The following is a 10,201-nucleotide window of genomic DNA, read 5'->3' as shown; positions in this document are numbered from 1 at the left end:
TGTATACATTTAGGGCCTGTACATTTATGTAGACATCCATGACATTTGTCACTCAGAGGGCTCCGAGGTACTATCTTACCTTCACGATTCACGGCAATATACACAAGAGTATAGCACACAGTATAAGATAATGCAGGAAATCTAATTAGGTTAAGTATGAGATACAGGAAATCTTTCATCGCTCGTTCGCGAACGGTGCGGCCAACCGGGGCCCTATTGGATCGGTAATGGAGAAACCTTCTAATGTCTAATAAGAAGATTGGCGTCTGTTCAGCTAACGGTCATGGAGTGGGCAGGATTTGTTTGATGTCAGCACTTAGCTCAATTGAATGAACACAGCTAGAACCAGTTACTTAGAGGGAATTTACATTGTCTTTACAGTTTACTAATAAATAGTGGTCTCTTAAAAGGGAATGTACATCATTGGCTTTTGCTGTAATTTTCAGAAATGAGCTATTTGAGGGGTTAGTATGATAGATCAAATATTGTTTAACTGACATGTTTGAAGTTTTGGGTCCGAAAATGCTTGAAAAACCAAGAAAAACAAAAATGTTTAAGTAGTCTGGTTCCCTGACTCCACTAAAGATAAAATGGATCAATTTATAGATGTCGGAAAATTGTAAGGTAAGGGAACCAGTCCAGCTGGCCTGCACCCGTTCAAGAACAAGTAACCAATAGCAAACAAAACTTGGACGGAAAAAAATTGTAAATGTGGAGCAGTAGTTGAACAATAGTTAGGTTTTTCCAACGGTGGTCGGCCGACCATTGTTGGAAATGTATACAAAAATACTATTTTCTTGAAAATGACTTGACACCAGGTGCCATAATTTTACAGGATGCTTTAGACTGTCATTTACCAACATCCTAGTAAGGTATTTCGTAAAAACTTGGTAGTTTTATTTTCGATGTTTGCAAATGTTGTATATTCCCTTTAACCAGTTCCCATTGGAGGATGTGATACAGTGTTGTAGGACTCGAGTCTAGGACTCGGACTCGAGTCGGACTCGAGTCACATTTTTCGTGTCTCGGACTCGACTTGAGCCACATTGGAAAATGACTCGGACTCGGACTCGGACTCAGCCATAATGACCCTTACTCGAGCTTGGTGACTCGTGACTTGAGTCACGTATTTTCATCAAAAAAAAAAATAACGTAGGGATGGGAAGGGATCATTGAGGAATAATGTTTCGATGATAAACATGGAGGGAAGGGATGGAGGAGGGTTTTTTAGGGATGGGAATTAAAAGTAAAACACATTTTGGGTCTAAACAACATGTACACATACACAAGGTAAACTATATGGGATTTACTTAAAAGACAGAATGGATGATTGAAAAATAATATTTGAAAAAATGATTAGTTTGGTGAACAACTATAAAGAACAAGTGACTCGGGACTCGGACTTGGACTCGACATTGGTGACTCAACTACAACACTGACGTGATAACACCCACTGGCTGTTTGTAAACACAGGTACTGGCTGACGGGTTAAGACGTCAAGATTGCCTCGACTCGCTTCCGGGTGACGTCTAAACACGCTAATCCCTCGTGCCTTTTGTACACATGCACAAAGTCTGTGAAGTCAGACTGTGTGTTGATTTTGAATCGGCTGTTGTGCTCGGCCTATTGTTGTACAATTTACGCTCCAGTGCACACATATGAGGTTTCGGCAAGAAATATCGTACAAATACTGTTGAAATGACTCTTGCCAATCAGTATTTGTGGTGTTTGGTTGTACATGTACATCAGTACTTGGCAGCAAAATTTTGCCTTTTGTGAAAATTGAAATTTTCGGCAAAAATAATCCCAGCGTGAAGTGGTTAAAGCTATAGTCCATCATTTGTAATTAGTGCCTTTTGTTCGTTTGAAGCAACAAAAGTGTTCAAAATCTAATGAAGGATACTGAACTTACTTGATGAAGTTTCAGCTCAGCTTCAGCTTCATATTCCGAGAAAAACAGCATTCTAGGATCTCAATTTAAAATCAAAAGTTGCTAAATCATGTTTCGAATTGTTTTGAATTGCAGCTTTACACGATGTCGCGCACTGATCCGACGAATTATAGCAACCGCGTGCGCCTGTGCGTCGTTCCAATGCTTGTGCGCGCTGCGCCGAATAACAAAACGAACAACTAATTTAAATTTTCCTACGGTGCTTCTTAAGAAGCACCGTTGGAAATGCCTTCTTTCGTTGATTTCTTCAAAATGAGAGCTCGCCAGATAGGATAATTTCACAGGGAGTTTAGTCCCCTTACTATCTTTCAACCAGTATGTTTTTCAACAATAATTACGCCAGTTACTTTTTTGGATAGCTGCAAATGATGGACTCGGGCTTTAAATGGAATTCAAATTGTCTTTACATTTTGTTCACAAAATACGGTAGTGCCCTTTTTTTAATAATGTGAACTTCTTAGCATACAGTTTCTTACTTTTATACTGTTGTCAAAAAAACATGGCTAACAGCTGATTAATAATGTCCCTGCATTCTTGTTTCATTCATGTTTAAAGGAATTGCGAACTGAAATTTTTGAAGTTGAGCTGAAATATTGGTGGAATTTTTTTTTTCCCCCTAAGCTATAGAGAATGTATTCACTTTGAATGCGACATCGAATAAACAACATTGGTCCAATATGAAGAATTTACTTGAAACACATTTCTATTTATTTGTGGTCTGACAATAATTAAGTTCTCCCAGGATAGACTGGTTCTTGCAACCTATCAGAATCGTTGGCCAGATCTGTTTGGGCGCAAAAAGCAACCCAGTAGCAACCTTTTTTCAATGAAGGTTGCAGATGCCCCCCATCCCCTTTCCCCCTCCCCCCCCCCCCCCCCCCCCTCCCCCCCAAAAAATTGTCATGCTTTGTTTTTAAGGATCACTATCTTCTAGATACATGTACATGTACATGTAGGTAAAGCACATAACACTATAAAACATATTTCATTACTGCCACTGCAGTAATCGTCTGGCCCATTTTCTACAATACCCCTTCCTAGATCCTCCCCGCATCGTTCTCGGCAGACAATGGTTGCCGTGACGCCAATGCCATCCTCAGGCTTTTTTTTTTTTTTTTTGCCTGAGACCGATGAGTCATCACTGCCAGTCCATTTGTGATATGAACAATAATTTATTGTTGTGGCTTAATTGGGATACCATAGACATCACTGTGTGCATGCAGGCATACTGTGCCGTTCTGATGCAGTGGTTGTACAGTGCTGCATTCAACCACTGATTGTCGACAGTTCTGGCGAGTAGTTCAGATGATATATTATCTGCAAGTGTAGTCATCAGTGAGGCATTTTTCAATTAGTGATTTTCCTCTGGAGGTGGTGTTGACTTTGTCAGCGTCTTTCATGTGCATGTCTTAAATGTGCACAAAGGCTACAGTAATTGGTATCCTTGTTTGAATGTGAATTGTGCAACTGCATGCACTGCATCAGGCACTGTGCATTTCTGTTGGTTACATTTTGTTCTGACTAAAATGAGCGTAGGTGGGGTGGGGGAGTGGGTGCAGTTAACAAGGGAATAGATATATGTGCTTGGCCGGCTTTAAACAGTTTTGGCGAGTAGTTCGGATGATATATTATCTGCAAGTGTATAGTCATCAGTGAGGCATTTTTCAATTAGTGATTTTCCTCTGGACGTGTTGTTGACTCTTTCAGCGTCTTTCATGTGCATGTGTTTGATAATATTCAAAGTATGTAAATGTGCACAAAGGCTAATTGGTATCCTTGTTTGAACGTGAATTGTACAACTGCATGCACTGCATCAGGCACTGTGCATTTCTGGTTACATTTTCTTCTGACTAAAATGAGCGTGGGTGGGGTGGGGGAGTGGGTGCATTTAACAAGGGAATAAATATGTGCTTGGCCGGCTTTAAACAAGTACGTTTACAGCCCGCTAGGGGCCTGGATGCGGAAAATGGCCTGAGCTGAAGGCGAGATTCATTATCTAGACCAGGCCCCCAGCACGTTTTAAATATTTCGGTCAAAAAGGCAAGACAAGTAAAAAATTCACAGATTTCCAATGATTTTGTTCAACAATTTTACTTCACGTTTCGTGAAACACCCCTCTGGCCATATCTATACATGGAATGTTCCTCACGTGCGTAAGGCTAAAAATCTTCTTATAAGGAAATTGGCACGCGTGCAGCGCGAACTGCACGATGTGGCACAGAATGCAGCGGTGTTTTACTGGTGTTCAAAACCACCAACGTGACGGGCTCTCGACCAATAAGAATTGGTAAACTGTCTCAGGGAACATACATGTATTAATGAATGTTAAAGTAAACTGTTCATGTTTTTTTGCCCCGAAGCACTGTGTTTTGAACAGTTAGTACACAAATATTGGATGCGAAAGCATGGACATGTCCAGGTTTAAAAGAAAAAAAAAAAAAAAAAAAATTCTCAGGCTTTATTTTTTCCATTGGAGAAGATTGTATAACATGTACCACAAGTTGATGATCGTTTGCCAGTAGTGGCTTCTAATTGTTGTCATTTGATCAGTCTATTCAGAGTTTTCAATTCAATATCAAAATTTGCCCACTTTGAAAACCTTCAGCTTCCCAAATACTTCGAAATTCACAAGGCGGTTTGGCAGGGTTTCGCAGGATTTTGAAAGGGTCTTACTGGGTTAGGAAGTTCGAGCTCACAGACTATGCCATCAGGCTAAAGCACAGTGGAGGATTTTGAAGGATTTAATACGAATGTTCCCAGTGAAAACTGCTAAGGTAGTCAGGGTTAAACCAAATGTCAATGCCAGAATTTTAAAGCACCTCTCAGCAACCCTCCATTGGTTTCTGGCTGACCTGTAATATCAAATCGAGGAACCTGATTGAGGACCTCGAATGAGGATGCTCAGATTTTTTTTGTTAGCATCCCCGCACGCAGCTGTCCTGGAACTCTTGTAGATATTAAGTGAAGTTGGATGGAAATGAGCCATTCGTGGATCGATAGATCCGTTCCTTTTTTTTTCCACGGCGCTCGTAATTCTGCGGTGAGGTGGAAAACGTCTTCGGAAGATCAGGACACTCGAATCATCCGGAGTGAGGCGAAGGGGCTGTGAAAGTAAACAGGGGGGGGGGGGGGGTTGGCATGACTGAGACATTGATGGTTTGATTTGTATTTTATCAATTTTGATTGATTTTGAGGATTTTAGTTGTTATTGAATTTAAAAATCCCAGTTTAAAAAAAAGACTATAGGTAATGAATGTGTAATGAAAATGAGCAATTTTATTAATTATTTTATTTTTTTGGCTGAAAAAAAAAGAAGAGTTAACCCTGACTAGCCCCTAATTCTTCTCAATCCAACCCCTGATTTTTTTTGAAAGACTAGTAGCAGAAATCGCTCCTCTGACTTGTTCTATGTTTTGTGTCCATGGGTGCTGGGAAAAAACACCCAAAACACGATGTTTGTTTGCAATCGTCAAAATGCAGCTCGCTGAATCTGTCCTTCATACATGTAGGACTCATTTGTCAATGTTGTTTTTCCAATGGTCATTTCCCCGGTGATTGTTGGAAAGAGTAACACAATTCCTCTACTTTTGAAATAACAGCATGCTAGGCTCTGCATTATTAAACAGAATACTTCATACTGTAATTTTGTTGTAAGCTATTTCATATAGTAATGGGACAATTTCATTTTTTCAATTTTGCAAACAAAGTTCCCTATATTAACCTATAACATTAACAATTGAAATTATCATTGAAAACAAATTTAAAGGGAATGTACATCATTGGCTTTTGCTTTAATTTTCAGAAATGAACTATTTGAGGGGTTAGTATAATAGATGAAATATTGTTACACTGACATGTTTGAAGTATTGTGTTCGAAAATACTGGAAAAACCAAGAAAAATAGAATTTTGGTTCCCCGACTCCACTAAAGATGAAATGGATCAATTTATAGATGCTGGAAAATTATAAGGTAAGGGAACCAGTCTAGCTGGCCTGCACCCATTCATGAACATGTAACCAATGGCAAACAAAATGTGGACTGAAAAAAAATGGTAAATTTGGAGCAGTAGTTGAAAAATAGTTAGGTTTTTCCAACGGTGGTCCGCCGACCACCGTTGGAAATTTATTCAAAAATACCACTTTTCTTGAAAATGACAGCACATCAGGTGCCATGAATTTACAGGATGCTTTAGACTGTCATTCACTAACAGTCCAGTAAGGCATTTCATAATAATTTGCTAGTTTTGTTTCTTGGCATTTGCAAATGTTGTATATACCCTTTAAGAAAGGAAACAAAAATCTAAAACACTCCACAGTAATGGACTGCCATGTATTAATTTCATGCACATGTAGATGTTTATGAAGTTAGGGAACTATAATGCACCATGATGAAAATATCAATCCATCAATTTAAACTGTTAATGCAGTGAAAAATGGCAAAAATTCGAGCAGCGCGATAATTCAACGAAATTTGAGAAATAAAGGTAGTGTCCTGACATTTATTTCTTGGAGATCAAGCTAGTCAGCCTGATATAAATAAAAATAATACTGTTGGATGTTTTTATTTCGGAGGATACAAGAATATATTGCATTCACTAAAACAATATTGCAAGTGTCGTAAATATTGCTATAGCTCTTTGGCGTGTGCAATATTGTTATAGCTCGTGCAATATATTCTTATATCCCCCTCAAAGCCATTCAATATTATATAATTACACTTGAGGCATAACCATTGCTAAAAAAAGTATATTTGTAATTGCATATAGGAACAGCAGGGGGAGTGGGGGGGGGGCAGTTGGGGGCTGCATTTCGCTTGTCAAATTACAGTACCGCTCACCGATCCTTACTCTTACCGCATGTGGAAACATGCACTTACCCAGCCGGCCCAGGCTGAAAAACAAGACGATAATCCCATTTAATATGACACGCTCACATCCCGGATCCGATCAAAATCGCGTGTAGATTGCCGCAAATTGGCCTTTGGGTTCTGCCGACACACGCGAACGGGCAGCCAATTTGGCCGCCGTTAAAGCTGTTTTCCCAAAAGTCACTCGGTTAAAAAAAAGAAAAAAGGTCGCGGATGTGTGAATAAATGAATTATTTGTTATCTGCGCAATTGGCTTGTTTACATTTTATGAGCGATGTCGAACATGGGCCAGGGTGCGTGGAGAGAAGTATATTGCAGATTGGCTTAAGTGACTCAGTACTGTACTATTAAATAGTGGGTTTTGCCATATCTTTAGTGTAATGTTAAAATTTATATATTCTCTGTGCTTTCTAAAATATTGTGAGGAAACAAAATTACAAAATTTGGGTGGGACTCGAACCCACGACCTTCTGTGTACTTGTAGTTGTCAGGATGTCTCAACCACTTGAGCATTGGGTTTGCAGGGCTCAATTTTTTTTTCCTTTGAAGCAACAAAATTGCTCACAATCTGAGCAACTTTCTCAAGTAAGGGTGCATAACGACTAACCTTACGTTTTAGCTCTGGCCACTGAACATTTTGAGAAAACAGTCAAAACACATGCACATTTTTTTTTGTCTCGTAACTGGATTCCGTTACTAATACATGTAAAACAGTGTGACCGCAGGCACTACTTTATTAAATCAACTTCAATAATTGGTTGTTTTTTTTCTGAATGATACCATTCAGGCAGAATAATTTAACAGGGTGTCTTTATTCAGTCATCCCTACATGGGTCTTCAATTTGAGTGGATGGATTTAGGAGTTAGTGTTTTATGCTGGAAAAGCCAAGAAGAAAAAAACTGTTTGTATAGTCTGGTTCCCTGACCCTACTTCAGACAAACTGAGCAAGTTATATACTTCAGGGAATTGTCAGGTCAGGGAACCAGACTAGCTGGCTTGCACCCATTCACAAATATGTAACAGATTGCATACAAAAATGTGGACTAACTAAATTTTGTAAATTGGAGGCAGTATTTGAAGAAAAAAAAAATCAGTTTTTTTCCAACGATGGTCAGCAGACCATCGTTGGAAATTGATACAAAAATTCTACTTTTCTTGAAAATGAAAGCACACCAGGTGCCATGATTTCACAGGATGCTTGAGACTATTATTCACGTGCAGTCGAGTACGGTATTTCATAATAATTTGGTAGGTTTGTTTTTTAATGTTTGCAAATGTTGCATTAATTAATACCTTTAGGTGTTATTTAGGGTCGTGCCTAAACCAAAACATAAATGCATAGATTATGAGCTAAGCATGCAGAATAAATTTGTAGCTATCAAGAATGGAAACTGATACTGAACAAGAATTTCCCAGACATTGAAATGTCTAAAGATCCTTTTGTTACTCTTGAATTGAAAAAAATGTCGCCTACATAATTACGTGTGCGCAACGAATAATGAAAGGAAACTATGTACATTTATGTAACATGTGTCAGAAACTACTTGGGCAAAGTGCACGTTGGATTTTAACCATTTCCTCATACATACAAATACATTAAAGGGGCAATTTGTTTATATATATATTTTTAAATGAAACATCAACCCTCCTGCTATGTGAACAGTCACAGACAGTCAAAAAATTCAATCCTCTTCCCCTGACATGCCTTTTACACAGGCTAGTCACCAACAGTCATATCACATTTCAAGCAAGCACCGTAACTAGTCAAATTCAGTCCACCGACAAAAGCAGACAAGTGGTCGGCACAGCTGGCTTATCAATCACCTACAGTCAAAGCATAGCTGTATCAAGTTACATAAACAGTCACAGCCAGTCAATCCTGCTTTATGTTGGCTGGGGGCTCTTAACTGTTGAAAACAGTCACTTGATTGATTTTGACTGAAAGGACAACTTGGCACAGAATGGATGTTTGCATATAGGAGGGTTTTAATGAAATTATTTTTTGCATTTTTTATTACCATGTACATGTACGGTATGTACAACCATTGTGTTTTGGAGAGATCGGATGGAGTTTAAATTTCAAACATTTTGTGCTAACATCCTTAAAGGGAATATACATCATTTGCTTTTGCTGTAATTTTCAGAAATAGATGGAATTGGGGGGTTGGAAATATATAGCAAATATAGTTACACTGACTTTTTTGAGGTTTTGGGTTCAAAAATGCTATAAAAACCAAGAAAAACAATCATTTTCCTGTAGTCTGGTTCCCTGACTCCATTTAAGAAGAAACAGAGCAGTTTACATACATTGGGGAATTGTAAGGTCAGGGAACCAGTCTAGCTGGCTTGTACCCGTGCATAGGTGTGTAATCGATTGCAAACAAGTGCGATGGTCAATTGGGGCCAGTATTTGAAAAAAAAGCCAGTTTTTTCCAACGCTGATCGGCCGATCAGCGTTGGAAATTGATACAAAAATACCACTTTTCTTGAAAATGACAGTATACCAGGTGCCATGATTTTACAGGATGCTTTACACTGTCATTCACTAACAGTCCAGCAAGGTATTTCAAAATGATTTGGTAGTTTTATTTTTTGATGTTTGCAAATGTTGTATTTTCCCTTTAAAAACTTTCAAAAAGATCTACACATACACAAGATCTTTCCAATTTCACAATGTAAATATATATTTCTATAATCGTTTCTGAAAACTGAACATTTACACTCAGCCTGCCAATGGTTTACAGGTGTCATAACTATCTTGCTTCCTGAATATTATGTTAAAAAAATAAATCTAATAATAGCCCCTTTCATATGACTTGCTCGTTTGGAATGCACAGCATATTGAGCTGTCATCGTACATCGTACATGTATGTTAATGTAATTAGAGTTTTTAATGTCACGTTGCCATGGTAACAGGAGTCCTATGGATAGTTTGAGGGTATACATATCAGTGACGTGTGTTGGAACATCTACCCACAGGCCAGTTTAATTTCAGTGTTTTTTGTGACCATTTTAAAGGGCCTATGAATTGAATGTTTCTTAGGAACTTATTTTGTACCTTCTAATCCTCTTAAGGGTTTGAAACCTAATCGACATCCCTTTTTTGGTTAATTTTACTGAAAAGTGCACTTCTTTAATTTCCAATTTCAATTTTTCAATTTCAAACACATTTATTTCCTCTTCATGACAGAACGGAAAAATAACATAAGTATTGAACCCGATATACATGTAAAGGTCGCTGGAGGTGGCAAAACCTTGAAAGCATAAACATGTTAAATTTTCCATGCTTTTCCAGACAACCGAGGGCACTGTTGCGGTGATGTCATTTCAATAAGACACTGTTCATTTTAGATGTTTTTGTGTTGAAATTGTGAACCCAAAAA

The sequence above is a fragment of the Patiria miniata genome, unplaced genomic scaffold, assembly GCF_015706575.1.
Source record: "Patiria miniata isolate m_02_andy unplaced genomic scaffold, ASM1570657v1 HiC_scaffold_10, whole genome shotgun sequence".
Lineage (NCBI taxonomy): Eukaryota > Metazoa > Echinodermata > Asteroidea > Valvatida > Asterinidae > Patiria > Patiria miniata.
Note: the sequence above shows the minus strand (reverse complement) of the source record.